The sequence below is a fragment of the Citrus sinensis genome, chromosome 6, assembly GCF_022201045.2.
Source record: "Citrus sinensis cultivar Valencia sweet orange chromosome 6, DVS_A1.0, whole genome shotgun sequence".
In the NCBI taxonomy this organism is placed as follows: Eukaryota; Viridiplantae; Streptophyta; class Magnoliopsida; order Sapindales; family Rutaceae; genus Citrus; species Citrus sinensis.
Window position 1 is genome coordinate 906,713 of NC_068561.1, and position 17,883 is coordinate 924,595.

Genomic DNA, 17,883 nt, shown 5'->3' on the forward strand with positions numbered 1-17,883 from the left:
GCATTGCCCATGAGTATTTCAAAGAAATTTTAAGGTTGTTGGACAGGCGGATCCACGAAAATGTTGCCGGCAAACCACTGATCAAACTCCTCACATAGCCTTGAGTCTTCTAGTCCCCTAAGCGGATTCATATCCACACTCGATCTTTCATCAATTTCATAGTCCGTAATATTGAATGCGGGTATAAGTCTGACATTCCTAACTCTCTTGAAATGAGGAATGAAGTAAGGACTACCAAATATATATGACGGTCGGTACGGACGCCCAAACTTACTAACGCCAGGAGGTGCCTCCATCAATATTTGTACACTGTCATCACTTATGTCCCCATATACAGTGTACAAGGACATAGGGGTGTGCTCGTCGTCATTACCAGCATCAGTATGCGTACCATAGCTAGCATCAACGTTCGGACCATAGCCATCTGGGGCCTGTTGTTTCGAGGAGATGAACATATTAACATAAGTTCGGTTTTGAAATCATAATAACAATCCGAAAACGTATGGAACTTGCTCACCGTGTGCGAGGGGCCAAACGGAGAATCACCGTACGTGCCCTTTGAAGCACCCGTGCCAAACGAAGCCATAAACCCCATGACCGCTGCTCTATATTATTGTGCTTCTCTGCGTTCCGCCATAATTTCTGACCTCAGTTCGTTAATGGAACTGTGTCCAGTCTAAAGTTCCGACCTCAACTCGTGAATGGAAGTCTCTATTTTATCCAGTCGTCTAACGAAATAATCATTGCGGAACTTAGTCCTTGCCTACAATTTACGCAAATAAGAAAGTAATGACAAAATGCCGGATAGGTATATGTGCATTGTAAATTGAAGTTCCGACAGAAGTTACCTCTGGCTCATTTCTGTCATCTGAATCATGTGCGGATTCATAATAGTCGTCGGCAGCACCGGCATCCTCAACAGGACTCTGCTCCAGTCCTATTTCGCTCGTGGGGTCAGGATCCACCTCGTTTGGCCCTATACTGGATGGCGCGTTGATTGAAGGCTGGTGCTGCACCAAGTAAAACAGAAAACAGTAAATACCAAAAAAAAAAAACATATAAATGACTTTGCATCCGGTTTTCAATGATACTGTAGATGATACCCACATTACGGACCCAACTTGGCAAATATGGCACGTAATCCTCGACACTCTTCCAATAATTTGTGGCTCTCTCCTTTGCATCCGGTTTGAGGGTTTGGAAAATGGTACCATCCTGTCGTAAAGATTACCAAATTTCCAATTAGTATAACCATATATTATGCAATAGTTATAGACAGACATACATATAAATGACTTACAAGACGCTCGTTCAGGTATGAATACTCTTCGTCGAAGTTAATATTTGAAGAAGCCACGGGCTTCCATCGCACGATCCGAGGACCCTTCCTCCTAATTTTCTCCACCCACTCTAATGGTAGTCCTTCAATCGCTTCAAAAATCCATGCCTTCAACAAGGAAAGATATAAAGTAAAAAAACGTGTCATTAAATATTTATTATAACAAAATTAAGTTATAAAAAAAACTTCTTCACTCACATGCACTGCTAACGTAAAGCCGTAAAAGTTGTATTTCTCAATTTTATGCAATGGATTTTCTGCGCTTGCCTTCTTAAATTTTTTGGCTTTGCCGTTCAATACATTATTAATGCTTTTATATATTGTTTACCATGACAAACGACCCCACGGAATACTTCGAAAGTGATTTATGTCATCTACCTCATTAAGTAAATTGAAATTGATTTGACAATGATCCTTTCTTCCATGTAGCACTCTATCGGCAAAGTAAAACATGGCAATTTTTAGCGCATTGGTGTCATTCATAGTCTTGAAGTGTAAGTTCATAAATATTTCCTCGAACTGCCCAAGATTTATATCGCGATTCCTACCTCCAAAGTACTTATTAAGTAACCTATGCTTTGTTTTATGCTTCGTCAGGAATACTTTTTCGCCACAGCAAAGTCCCGTTACAAGGCACCACTCTCCAATCGATAGTCGTATCAAATGGTCGCCAACTTGAAACCATAAGTCATCTTTGTCATTTCCATCGCCATGTGACACTTGCCGAAGCAATAAATTGTGCACAATTACGCCACTGAACGGATAGCTCCGGCACCGTAGGAAATGCCCAAATATATTGTCTTTGAACAGTTGCAACTGTTGCCTTGTTAATTTTTCCCGGATGGCATTAACAATGACATCTAATTTGCACATACTCGTGATATGCCCAGGGAAGTGATCAGCATAAGGTATCTTCATCATTCCCGGTTCTTTAATCGATCCGGGTGGGTTATGCAATGCTAATTTTGATTTGCCCATTTATCTGGTACAAGTTAAAAGTATCACACATTAAAAAATTTTGAACAAAAGAAAAAAAAAATTAAGGGAACACTACGCACTGCCTCTTGGTGCGACGGGCACCAAGAGGCAGTAACAAGAGGTACTGCCTCTTGGTGCGACAGGCTCACGCGAGGGAAGCCAAGAATGCGCGCGAGCTGCATGCCTGCGCACAACTCGCGCGCGCTTGGCTTCCCTCGCGCGAGCCTACGCGCAACTCGCTCGCGCGAGGGCGCGGCCTCGCGCGGGAGATGGGCGCAACGTGTGCATCTCGCGTGTGACGCAGCGCCTGTCGCACGGGAGATGCGCGCGGCGTACGCACCTCGCGCCCGCGAGATGGGCGTGCCACGCGCATCTCGCGTGCGACAAGCGCATGTCGCGCGCGCGAGTTACGCACGCCGCGCGCATCTCGCGTGCGACAGGTGCATGTCGCGCGCGCGAGGTGCGCACGCCGCGCGCATCTCCCGTGCGACAGGCTCATGTCACTCGCGCGAGGTGCGCACGCCGCGCGCATCTCGCATGCAACGCAGCGCATGTCGCACGTCAGATGCACGCGACGCCACGCCCTCGCGCGAGCGAGTTGGCTTCCCCTTCCCTTTCTCTTCTCTTCCCTTTTCCACATGCATCTCACCTACCACCACCATTAAAACACCACCAACAACAACAACATCCCAAACAACAACAACAACAAGAAAAACGGCAATAACAACTCACCTAGGGTTTTCAATTTTTTTTCTTTGATTTTGGAGATCTCCGAAGATTTTCAACGTGATTTAGCTTCTTTCAGCTGCGAACAACTTTCTCCGCTGCCGATCTACGCCACCGCCGACAATCTATAGAACTTCCGGTGATGACATTTTGGTGAGAGGGGAAGGAATTGGCTTGAGGGAAACGTGAGAATGAGGAGGGTAATTTCGTCCACAATTTGGTGATTTGGCTAATGTTGAAAGAAAAAAGTTTGAGGGGTTAAAGTTGAAAATTGCCTAATTTTTTTGGCTATTTTTGTAAATTTCCCGGAAACAGAATGAAAATGAAGAATCCACAACAAGAAAATGAAGAATCCGATGGTCCTTAGTTCAGCTATATTTTGCCAAAAAATCATATTCTTTCTGATGTAGTTTTATCAATCCCTTCCCTTCCCATAAAATTGAAGATGCATCCTTGTATGCATCCATTTTGAGATGATATTTTTGTGTTCATTTTATTATATTTTTATTTTTCTAAGATAAAGGACGAATAAAGTTTAAATTTATTTTTTATCCCCTTACTTCTTTCAATTCAAATTCAATTGGCCAATCAAATAAAACTTTTCGAATAAACAGAAATAGCACATAAGATCTTGGAAAATTATCATTCGTATACCCTATATTTACTCTAATATAAAAAATACTACAACACTTTGAGGATGTATCAATCGTCCACCCTTAGTTGACAAAATGTATCAGCCGACCACCAAACCGTTAGTTGCCGTTTGAAAGTTAACGGAATTACAGTGAATTGACGATTTTACCCTTGAAAATTATCACTTGTATACCCTTAAATTCTCTTTTTATCACTTGTATACCCTTAGTTGACAAAATGTATCAGTCGACCACCAAACCGTTAGTTGCCGTTTGAAAGTTAACGGAATTACAGTGAATTGACGATTTTACCCTTGAAAATTATCACTTGTATACCCTTAAATTCTCTTTTTATCACTTGTATATCCTTAAATTATCACTTGTATACCCTTAGTTGACAAAATGTATCAGCCGACCACCAAACCGTTAGTTGCCGTTTGAAAGTTAACGGAATTACAGTGAATTGACGATTTTACCCTTGAAAATTATCACTTGTATACCCTTAAATTCTCTTTTTATCACTTGTATACCCTTAAATTATCACTTGTATACCCTTAGTTGACAAAATGTATCAGCCGACCACCAAACCGTTAGTTGCCGTTTGAAAGTTAACGGAATTACAGTGAATTGACGATTTTACCCTTGAAAATTATCACTTGTATACCCTTAAATTCTCTTTTTATCACTTGTATACCCTTAGTTGACAAAATGTATCAGCCGACCACCAAACCATTAGTTGCCGTTTGAAAGTTAATGGAATTACAGTGAATTGACGATTTTACCCTTGAAAATTATCACTTGTATACCCTTAAATTCTCTTTTTATCACTTGTATACCCTTAAATTATCACTTGTATACCCTTAGTTGACAAAATGTATCAGCCGACCACCAAACCATTAGTTGCCGTTTGAAAGTTAACGGAATTACAGTGAATTGACGATTTTACCCTTGAAAATTATCACTTGTATACCCTTAAATTCTCTTTTTATCACTTGTATACCCTTAAATTATCACTTGTATACCCTTAGTTGACAAAATGTATCAGCCGACCACCAAACCATTAGTTGCCGTTTGAAAGTTAACGGAATTACAGTGAATTGACGATTTTACCCTTGAAAATTATCACTTGTATACCCTTAAATTATCACTTGTATCATATGAAAAGACCAAATTACCCTTCTGATGTCATCATACTTAAACGGCAATTAACGGTTTGGTGGTTAACTGATACATTTTGTCAACTTAGGGTGGACGATTAATACACCCTCAAAGTGTTGTAGTATTTTTGATAATAGAGTAAACTAAGAGTATACAAATGATAATTTCCCTAAGATCTTAGAACAAAGAAATTTAAGTCAAATCTTGATGTACAAAGCATATAGGATAAAAAAAATTAGAAATTCTATATTTTGAGTTAATTTAGTACTTGGCGTTTTACCAGAATTTATCTTATTTTATTAAGCTCATTTGAGTCCTATTTTTAATTCTATTTTAATTAGGATTTCAGATTATTTTTCTTATTTACATGGATTATGATTAAATTAGTTACTAGTATATATATGGTTATTATTCATAGTTTGTTAGACCACCTTTAAACTTTTTATTAATAATATTTTAAATTATTCTCTTTGCATTTATCTTTGTTGTTAATTTAACATTTTCTCTCTTTGAAAATTATTCTTCTTGAGTTTCAAGAACATATGTTAGAACAATATCTAGTATCGCTTCTGCATTGCATCAAATGAAATCAAAACCTTTCTCTGTACCAAGCAAAGCTTTCCTCACCACCACCGCCCTCCATACAAAAATCCTTCCTCCATCATCTATTAATTCTATCAATTTAAAAAAAGAAAACAAAAAAATCAATCTGAAGCCACCATCACAGCCACTGTACACAGTTGTGCCTCACCTTTTTTTCCATTGATTTTCCATTCGATCTTCTCTACCATCTGAACACCCACAAGACGCCGACCATATCCCAGCCATCAAGCTCTCTAATCCACCATCGTAGCCACTAAAACACATCAAAACAGCCACAACTTGCCGCGCAAATCACCACTCAGTTTGCTTCAACCACCACCACCACCACCACCAATCTGACCATTATTATCAAACCTTTCTTTCTATGCCATCACCTCCATCATCCACTTCACCGTTCATTAGAAATGAAGCCATCACTCCCACTGCCATTTCAATCTAATTTTCTAATTAAACCATCAAGACCATAGTCAAGCCACCACCATCACCACACTCACCAACATCAACTCTTCCATATCTACCCATCCTTTTTTAATTTTCCGATCACCGTCGTCGGTAACCCCATCTTTTGCTTATTTACAGTTTTGACACAATACTTTCTTTTAATTACATTTTTGGCTTTAGTTTTTCTATTCTTACAAAAAACCAAAAAAAAAGAGAAAATTTAAAAAAAGAAAAAAGTGGTATAATGAGATATAGAGAAGATGATGGTGAGCCTTTCTATTACGATGAATTTGCTGATCTTAAAAATATTTTTGATTGGATCTTCAACATTGAAGATATTTAAGAGGATAAACATGTTAGTATGTGTCCTATAAATTAATGGGACAAGCATCACAATGGTGGACAAACTTACAACTTGTATAAAAACTTATTTTATTCTTCCTGAATATTTTGAGACGATCTGATGTAATTTTGATAAGTGTCCAACCCTATCTTTCTCAATTCCAAGGTTACTATTGTCATGTAAATTTTTATGAAGACAATGTTCTGTTAATTTTAAGATTTGCAAGAGGATTATGTGATGAGATCAAAGAACGAATTCCTTTGCAATTTGTGATTGATCGTGACTTTTGGGATGTCGCCAAAATCACTTTACAAGTTGAAATGAAAATCCAAAGAGAAAGTAGTCAAGCAATGAAGAAGTTAAGTTGACCACACTCATCACGGCAATCTAAGAGCCCTAGTCCTATCACAAGTCAACATCCTAATATCACAAGCTAGAAGCCTACAGTGGAAGACTTCCAGATAAAAGAAGTTTATGCTTCTCCACTTTGTTGAAGATATGCGCAATCTTGCATAAGAAAAGGTACAATTTATTATTGATTTGAAGTTTTAATATATGAATTTGTGTGAGAATGTGGATGATGTTTCCTTGGAAGACAAGATTATTGTTGAAGAAAATGGGATTATTAATCTACTTGAGATTTTTAAAGAAGAAGTACAACCTCCTCTTGATTTGAGTATTGAGTCTAATAGTACAATCGAGGTTGTGAAGTAAAATAAAGTTGAAGAAGTTGAAATAATTAATATGATTTTACCTATTCACATTGAAGATGAGAAAGTTGTGCTTGAAGAAGATTTAATCGAAAAGGTGAAATTTGTTGGAGAGCACATTGAGCAATTCGTTCTTGGAAGTCTTTATTGCCTCGGAGAATGTAAACAAGAAATTAATGAAGTATGGATTCTTTTCAAAGTTTCAAGAAAAATTGATGTGAAAGCCTATGACTTTGAGCTCCAAGATGCATTACTACTCTACTTTAAGTTTCATCCACCAAATTATCTTTTGTTTTTAGCAAAACTCGAAGATGAGTTATTTTCAAAGAGGAGACTGATGTAGGAAGCATATAGGGTAGAATAAATTAGGAATTCTAAATTTTGAGTCAATTTAGTATTTAACATTTTATTAGGGTTTATCTTAGTTTATTAAGCTTATTTGAGTCGTAGTTGTAGCTAGAATTTTAGATTATTTCTCTCAGTTGACAAGGATTATGATTAAGTTAGCTACTAATATATATAATATTATTCATAGTTTGTTAGATCACCTTTAAACTTTTTATCAATAATATTTTAGATTATTCCTTTTGTGTTTATCTTTGTTGTTAATTGGACTTTTCTCCCTTTGAGAATTATTCTTTCTTGAGTTCCAAGAACTTACACTAGAATGACATTTAGTATCATTTCTGCACTACATCAAATCCTACATAAGTGCTTTTAGAATTTAAATTCAACTGTAAAATGTTATAATGATATGGTCACTTTTGTTAGCTTGAAGATAATGAAACGAAATTATGGTTGGTGAAAGTTGTGTGAAAATCATCTTTATCAATAGGTGACAACTAAGGAAAAAAACTAGTTTGATGTACAAAAGAAAATCGTAGGTGACAATTAGTGATGGACACTCAATTAAATTTTAAGCTAGAAATTGAAGAATGATGGATGATACTAATAAATTGAAAATTCGGGATTTAGTGACTCAATCAAATTAATCCATTTTTCAATATAGGTATTTTATCATTACGAACTAAAGATATAAATTAAGCCAATCCGGCGTGACATAAATCCGGCGTAAAAAATTTGGCTGTTGACGTGACAGAAGAGTTTAAATGGATCTATTCCAACCTCACATTTTATGTTTATGTGCGATTTGTATGGTATTGTTGTTGGAGAGCTATAGCCAAAAAAGTGCCGTAAAAGATAGACCAACCGCAAAAGCCAGCAAGACGCGAATGAATACTAATGGGTCAATGTTGTGAAGGGCCTTGACCAACCTTTTAAAAATTAAGCCCAACACACCAGTCGATCATCCAAGATATTCAAAACATTTCATCTGTCGCAATTTTTCCATGCAACTTCAATTCCTCTAATGCTTAGAGAAAGAGCAGTTGAAAATAACTAACTAATTAATTAAAGCGGAAAGGATCTTAATTAACATATTGAATGTTGCTTCGCTGACGTTCAAACTTTTCTCCTTTTTTAAACACTATTAAAACAACTGACTTAACATAAGTAAAAGAAATCAAAATTTGATTATTTTTCACTTGAAAAAATTTCATAATTAGGTACAAAATTCAATATTTACAGCTTGTTGGTGCCTTTTGCGTTATGATATAATTAAGTGTGTAGCTTTTTCAGCACACTTTTTTTATCGTTTCAAGAATTGTCTCTGGTTATTTTTATTTCATATTGATTGTAGCAGTATAGCAGAAAGGCACATCATAAAGTATAATAACCCGGAAAAAAATAAAAATAATTAGATTAGAGCTAGCCAAAACACTAAAAACTCACCAAATTATTGCAAGTCACACAAAAGACCAGTTGCGCCATTCATGTTTTCGTAGCCCTTCAATTTTGCCCCTCTATGTTATTAACCTTTTCATTAAGTGTTTGGTAACTAAGAAAATACAGGAAATAGAAAGAAAATGAAGAATCTAAAGCTATTTAGTTCAGTTACATTCTGTCAAAAAATCATATTCTTTCTGATATACTTTTGCCGATCCTCACCCTCCCCCCCCCGATCCCCCGATAAAACTGAAGATGCATGCTCAAATGCACCAATTTTGAGTTAGTATTCTTGTGTTATTCTTGTGTTCATTTTGTTTTTGGTTTGGGTGTTGCCAGCAGTTAGTGACCCTCTTGAAATTGTAGACCTTATCGAATGTTAATGGCAGCTCTAAGTTTTAGGTCTGGGCAACAGTGCAAAAGCTCGAGTCACAATGCAAGCAGCTCTTGTTCCCAAGTGTTGTTTCACTTATCATGAAGTCATGCTTCCACCATAGAATCTTGTTTGTATAGTTCGAGTAAGACTTCTTTTGTCCTGATAATTCATTAGGCCATTTTTTTCACCTTACATTTCTCTTTCCCACCTGCATTAGAATTCATCCAAGATTTGTTTAATTAGCAGCTCAAATCAACTTATCCAATAATGTTGTATTGTTGTTTAAGAGTGGAGTTCTACGAACTCTGAAAACATGGCCAACTTGAGCTTACTAGCGATAGGCTGGAGTTCAAAATTCTGATACTTGGAGACTCAGCTGATAACAGTTCTGCACACACCATGATCAACAACCAGTCGCAGCAAAACAAGTTCCACAGAAACAAAAAAGGTTAGTACTTTCACAGGTTGTAATATGAATATTTACTGCAGCAAATAAGCTGCTCAAATGAATTGAAACAGAAAGTTGCAAAAGAATACCAATTTGGCCATTAAAGAGTGACAGAATACTTTACTATCTGCAAACTGAGCATTGCATAACCATATTTTTTCACTGTTTGTAAGTGCTCTTCCTGGCAAACTGCGAGACAAAGTGGTAGGTGACCTGTTAGTTAAAACTCCCGTATGATAAGAATTGACGATGCATCTGGAAACATAAAGATTGAAAGATATATAAGAGAAACTAGGTTTCTTAATAACGAAATTTTATTAGAAATAAATATAAATGAATAAAACTAGGGTTTTAGGCCCCTTTTTTATTATCCTAAATATTCGAATTCACTCAAATATGTAAATGCGAAATATTGTTTTATAATAAAACTCTCCTAGTCTAAATAATGGAATCAAAACAAATGGCACCTAAATCTAATATTTAGAAAAAAAAATAATAATAAAATCTTGAAAGTAATAGGAAAATAGGAAAATAAATTAAAACTAAAAAATGATGAGAAAAGAAGCAGAACTTTCTGCTCAACCATGGGACAAAACGGCATAAGCGTTCAAGGTTGGTTTGTCTTATTGCAAGCTTCAAAATGGTATATTACATACACAAAACAAACATCTATAACCTAAGTTATAACCTCTGGAACGTATCCTGCTTATCCCAAGCACCATCATACATCAAGAATGTCAATATAAGAGGAAAAATATGCAATGAAGGGTGAAAAGTTAAGTTTGATTAATAGAAGAGACTAGTACCAATGGCCAGAATTGATTACAATTGACGTGCAAACCAAGTAATACCACTCTGCATCGATAAGATCTTCTGGAGACAATGTAGCAGAAGGCCTCTTATTAGCCTGCTCAGTTTCTCCTTCCAGTAGAGACTTGTAATGCTCTCTTAGTTGCTTACTCCTTTCTAGACCTATTTTATGAGGTGTAAGTTACATTGCTTACATTGTCTCCATTGTAGTACTCATCACCCCACTCTAGTACCCTAGAGACCATTTTTTTTTTCCAAAGTACAAAGAATGTTAACAAAGCAAGTAAATAGACTAATTATAGGCCATTAAAAGTTGGTTAAGCAAAAAACCTGTAGAGGCCATTTTCACTTCAAAAAGATATAACAAAACAAAACTTCATTATTCATTTTCCCATTGCTGCAAAAAAGTTTCTGTGAGAGGTAATATAATGTAGATTTCCATCTCTGGCAACATCACTTTAAAGGTAAGTAAATTGATTAACAACTTTGTTTCTTCAAGTTTCCTAAAGAAACAGAATGTCATACTAGTTAGATATTAGGTTATATGGTCCACAAATTTGGCACTGCGAAGTAAAAATGTGAGCTCTTTATTCTAAAATGACGGTATATATCAGTGAATTAGAGGTATCAAATTTAGCAAATTTAAGCAAAAAGATGGTATGGGTGACTTCAGAAACAAAAAATTACATAAACCCATATATGGAAGTTGGAACAAGAACAAAATTGCACTAATAAATATTTGGAAAGTAGAAATGAAATACTCACAAAAGAAAAAAGAAAAAGAAAAGAAAGCTTTTATAATGTTGTTGTTTGCTGGTAATGACTAGAAAATTGCATAGCTCCATTGGATATTCCTAACAGCCTCAGGAAGTTATTTTCTTAAGATTTCTTGCACCACTTCAGGTTTTTGTTACAGAAGCGTGTGGTTGAGCAACTACTAATATTATGGTCACTGCGACTTCTGAAAAAATATAAATGTGAAAAACAAATGCAAAAAAAATAGGACACAATAATTTACGTGGTTCGCGTAAAGCCTACATCCACATGTAAAGACTAGAAGATAATATAAATGTGACAAACAAATGCAAAGAAAATAGGACACAATATACTTTTGGAAAAATATTTGAAATGCACCATACTTAAAAGGCAAATAGTTGATAATGAATTGCACAAGGAAACTCTCACTCACTTCCATCCCCATGGACCTCAATTTTATTGTTGTGTCTATCATCTCAGTCACATACTGATGCATGGTACGTGTACTATCAAACTTGCATGTAGTCAACGTTCCCATTAATGCCCCAACAAGGGATTTATCAATTGATTCAAACTGAGAACGCTCTTTCAAAAATTCCATATATTCCTTAGCACCTTCAATTTTCATAATTGTAGACTTGATGTTGTTAGCAACATTCATCTACATAAACATTAGGCTTAGTCTATTTGATCTCTCATAAGTCTTATAGAAAGATCTCTCTTCAGCATTGATTTCTCTATAATAGCATCCGGCCTTTCAATTAATAGTGCTAAGTTAAGATCCAGAACACCTAAGTAAAACTGGACTTGCTCAGACCAATTTGGGTAATTAAGAACGTAACAATAAACGAAGCTTGCGAATGAAGAGCAACAGGAACAGATGCTGCAAATATATATAGATGCTCATACATTAATGTTTTGAACTTAAACACATAATATAGATTCAAATAAAATTCACATAAACTTTAAGCGCATATTGAAGTTCACATTTGGGTGATACAACAATATACTACAATAAACATAATTAATGCTTAACTTTAATCTCACATAATTAGTAATTAAATACACATTAACTAGACATGCAAGCTATCTTTGGATATATTAAACGTATCTAATCAAGCATACTAGTTACCCACAATCATGATTATAGATTATAAAATTAGTTAATCAACCTTTGGGTGATTCCAAAATATTTTATAATTTATGAATTTCAATATACCCATAAGCAAAATCATCATGTCATTAAATAATAAGAATCATAGTAATTATGAGTATTTGAAATTGAATTTAATTTGACATCTGTGAAAACGTTCTAATTTGGCCACTTTGGTGACTAACAATTATCATAATATGAGTGTCAAATTAAATATTTTTAACAAAGTATTTTCCTTAATAAATAAATAAAACCACAAATATCAACTGAAATTTGAAACATTAAAATTGGAACATTAAGAAATTTCAGAGATTATTAATTAATGACCGAAAGCATTCAAAATTATGATAACAAACTTATAAAGCTTGATGCACATAAAATTAGTGGATTTATCATACTAAACCTAATCAATCATATCTATAATTTAATAAAAATAAAAAATTAGGGAGTAAACTGAAATTTCATATGCAATTTACTCCTAAATTTCTGCCTGCACACAACATTGCCAATTCTGTTGGACTTAAATGTAACAAAATTCTAAACTTTGGATAAGAACATAAACCAAAGAAACCTTAGGGTGCCAATGAAAAAATCCAAAAGAAAATCTAATTTCACCTTTTTGCGCTGCCAGCAATTTCTTTTTCTTTGTTTGGTTCTTTACTGTTTTATAAGAAAATAATATATACAAAAATTCCTATGCCAATGATTTTCTTTCTACGTTATGTATACGTAGAATAATAATTCAAATTGGCACATATCTTTAAGGACTATTGAAAATGTGAGAGAGCTTTTATAGATTTTAATGGAAAATCATAAATTCTCAAATACACTGAGACTCTAATTATTGAAATTTTTAAAATTCTCATAAAGTAAATAAATCCTAATTTGCATATACTTTAATCCATAAGATGATAGAATATCATGATTTTCACATCATCATAATTGAAAGAAAACATATTTTGATCCACAGCAATTTTCTTGATCAAATCTCATTGCAAAGAATTAAAAATTAGCAAAATTGATTTCTCTCTCTTTACCCCTAAGATTATAGAATATCATGATTTTCACATCATCATAATTGAGAGAAAACATATTTTGATCCATAGCAATTTTTTTTATCAAATCTCACTGCAAAGAATTAAATATTAGCAAAATTGATTTATCTCTCTTTACCCCTTTAGAGTGACTCACTTTTTGATGGAGAGAAAATTAATGTGATATCTATTTTTTATATTGAGTGGAGAGATTATCAATTTTAATAAAACTATAATTCTCACTTTCCTTTAAAGTGAGCAGTTAATTTTTTCCAATTAACAAATAAGATTTCAGCCCATAACTTATTTTACTATTTAAATTCTAAATTATTATTAATTTAATAATGTGGCACGTGGCCCACTATAAAATATTCCAACATACTTAAGAGCAAAGTTGTAAAAGCACTTGAAATTCCAAAAAAAAGAAGCATTTTCTGAAGGGGGAGGCTATTTGAACCACTAAATCACATATTAAACCCACCTACTAATAAACTCATTCTTAAATTGCAAAAAGAAAAATTATCATTCATATACCTTATATTTGCTCTGTTATCAAAAATACTACAACACTTTGAGAGTGTATCAATCGTCCACTCTTAGGTGACCAAATGTATCAGCCGATCATCAAACCGTTAGTTGCCGTTTGAAAGTTAACGGAGTTACAATAAATTGACGATTTTACCCTTGAAAATTATCACTTGGATAACCTTAAATTCTCTTTTTATCACTTGTATACCCTTAAATTATCACTTGTATCATAAGAAAAGACCAAATTACTCTTCTGGCGTCATCATACTTAAACGGCAACTAACGGTTTGGTGGTCAGCTAATACACTTTGTCAACTTAGGGTGGACGATTGATACACCCTCAAAGTATTGTAGTATTTTTTATAATGAAGTAAACTAAGGGTATACAAATGATAATTTTCCTTGCAAAAATTTGAATATTTTACTAATCAACTTAAATACCTAATATAACCTTGCTAAACAAAATTATTATTAAACCAACTTTTTTAGTTAAGAGATTCATAATTAAAATCATATACATATAAAACCTTTAATTTTAAAAGTACTGTAAATTTTAAAACCAGTCGTATACATTTAGTAAATCCTACTATTAAACTATTGTAAGAATATAATTTACTAAAAACTAGACATAATTTGGGATAAAATTTATTTAAACATGTATATAAAATATTTTTTACTCAGTATATTTAATAATTGATAATTAAAATAAGTATTATATATTATTAATTTTTTTTATTTCATTTTATTAATATAAGTGATGATGATGATAATAATCTCTTTAGAATTAATCATTTTATTTTCTAATTAATGAGGATAATTTTAAATTTCTATAATATATATAAGGATATGTATGGAATTGTATTAATTATAAAAGTAATTATTAAAATCAAAATTTAAAAGCTATTCCTTCTCTATTTTTCAAAATCTATTGTAAGATGGAATGATTTTATCAAAAGTAATTTTTAAAAGAACTTACCAAACACCAAAGATGATTCTGGGTTCTTTGCAGACTCCATTATATCACATCTTCATGCAGTTTGTATGACTTTTATGCAGATTCACTCTTTCCTGATGTTATCTCTGCTTTGACAAAATAGTAAAGCGTATGCCCATGCAACAAGGATTCAATATATTAAATAAGTGGCCAGGCATTATCTCACTCAGCTCTTTCTTTTTCTAAATAGAATGTATCATTGTTGAAGAAGAGCAATTGTTGTTTTGTATAAGCATCAGGTTGCTGTCGGATGTGTTGTAATGTCATTAATCATCATTAAGAAGGCTCTCTGTGTATAAGCATGCTTATTTTAGTTTTTGCAACTGTAAATATAGCAAGAAAGGACTGATTTGCTTCCCTAAGTTTGTATTACCATAAAATGCATCTCTCACTGTTAATCTTTTTGCCCTTTTCAGCAATTTTATCCCTTGTGATTAAATTGAAAACATAAAATGACTCTCATATTTGAGGACCAAAGATATAAAATGAGACTCTTTTATCATTTTCAGTGGTTTCAACATTTGCATAGACTTATGTTTTTGGAAATGCTGACCGTGTACGATAATTTTTTTTCCTTTGATATCCCTTGCTCAAATATTATATTTATAGTTTTGGGACGCAGGATATGATTATATTTAGAAAAACATTATCCTTTTGCTATTATTAACTCATATATATATATATATATATATATATATATATATAGTTCAAGCATCTAAGAAAGCTTGAATTTAGCAGTTAGGACCTAGGTTTTAGGAAAGCCGGTTTTTATAACTAAAAACTAGACTTTGTATTGGTAACTTTTAGTATTTTTATTAAATAAGTTTAAAACAATCATATTGCTTGATGACAAATCCAATATGCTTTTTATAAGGTTTGAACTTCAAATCTTAGGTGCTATGCTAAAAATTAATCAAAATAAGTTAATTAGTCGATAGTCACTGAGCCTTTGGCTCGATACTAATGAATTTTTGCTCTCGATTTCAAGGCACAAGTTCAAGTCTCAGCCTATGGGAGAACCAATCAATTTTCTCCTCCCAAGTACATAATTGGATATCTTTTTATTATTAGTGGCTGATAGGTCCCAATCAAAGTTAGCTAATCAATCACAAGAGTTTTCTGCTTATGGCGAGAAAACAAAGACCAAGATAAATTGAATTAGTTGACTGCCTGCTTTTTATTATGCTGGAGCCTTTATTTATAATACTAACATAACAAACTCAGCCTACAATCACGGCTGTAATCAAAATACGTAACCTAAAATAACACCCTTGCTACTTTTACGAAACACAAAGCTAAACAACAACTACTAAGGATTCGATCTTATCCTCTATTCATGCACGATTGTTGAAGCTATCAAATCCCTTGATTCTTGCTCTAACAACTATGGTACATTATTCTCACGTGAACCCATGCATGCATGAACCATGTAAGGCTAAACTGAAAGTCTTCACGTCACGTACTTGGGATTTGGCTTATGCCCTCTACTAGACTTGCGTGGCTCTAGTGACTGTGGCTGCTTCTTATCATTACCCTCTCCCCGAAAAGTGCCCTTGTCCTCAAGGGTCATGTGAGGAAATCGCCGTTGCCAAAGCTCTGTATCTTCCCACGTTGCATCTTCAACTGGCAACCTCTTCCATTGAACTAATTGTTGTTCCACCACTTTGCCACCTCTTCTCAACCAACGGGTATCAAGAATAGCAAGAGGTTCCATGACTATCAGGCCTTCATCATCAATTGAGGGTAAGTCAGTACTGCTACTGAAGTCGCCGATAGCTTTCTTCAATAATGAAACATGAAATACTAGATGAATGCAAGAGCTTTCAGGCAACTGAAGTTTATAAGCAACTGGACCAATTTTGCGTACAATCTTATAAGGCCCGAAATACGTGCATACTGATTTTTTATGAGCCCGCTTGAACACCGAGGATTGTTTATAAGGTTGTAACTTTAGAAACACCAAATCACCACTCTGAAATTCCACATCGCGACGCCTCTTGTCAGCCACTTGCTTCATTCGATTTATTGCCATGGCCAAATTATGCTTCAACTGGCGTAGCAAGTCATCTCGGGTAAGCAATGTCTGGTCCAATTTATTCACAAGAGATGACCCAACATGATAGAAAGGTACAATTGGGGGAGGTCTGCCGTAGAGAGCTTGGAATGGTGTCATGCTCGTAGAAACATGGACGGCGGTGTTATACCAAAACGCAGCCCAAGGTAAGAATGAGTGCCAATTCTTCGGCCACTGATGCACAAAACACCTCAAATATTGTTCAAGGCAATGATTAATTACCTTGGTTTGACTGTCCGTCTGCAGATGGCAGGCAGAACTAATTTTTAATTTGGTGCCGGACAAATTAAAAAATTCCTGCCAGAATTTGCTAATGAAAATTGGGTCGCGATCACTAATTATACTTTTAGGCATGCCATGTAACTTCACCACATGTTCAACGAATTTCTCAGCCACTGTCTTAGCAGAAAAAGGGTGGGTTAAAGAAATAAAGTGAGCAAACTTACTTAGTCGATCCACCACGACCAATATGGTATCCTTGCCTTGTGAAGATGGTAAGCCTTCGACAAAATCCAAAAAGATATCATCCCAAACTTGGCATGGTATGGGTAGTGGCTCTAGAAGACCAGCTGGCTTGAGAGTGTCAAACTTCACTCGTTGACAGACTTTGCATTTACTCACATATTCTCGTACTGCTTGAAACATTGTTGGCCAGTAAAACTGTTGTGAAAGGCGCTTGTAGGTTCGCAGGACTCCCGAATGACCACCAATTTTAGTGTCGTGAGCCTCATATAGAAGTGACTCACGTAAAGTATGTGGAACCACCACTCTTTCCTTAAAGAATAACAGCCCATTACAAATCGTGTATGGCCCCGAAGTTTGGTTTTGAGCTACCGTCAGTATATTTTGCATATATTCATCACTATTAGTGGCCTCCTTGATTTCATCCCAAATAGCAATCTGTGGCACAAACAAGAGATAAAAAAGTGGACTGTCAGGTCATCGGGATAAGGCATCAGCAGCTTTATTCTCATGCCCTGGTCTGTAAACAATCT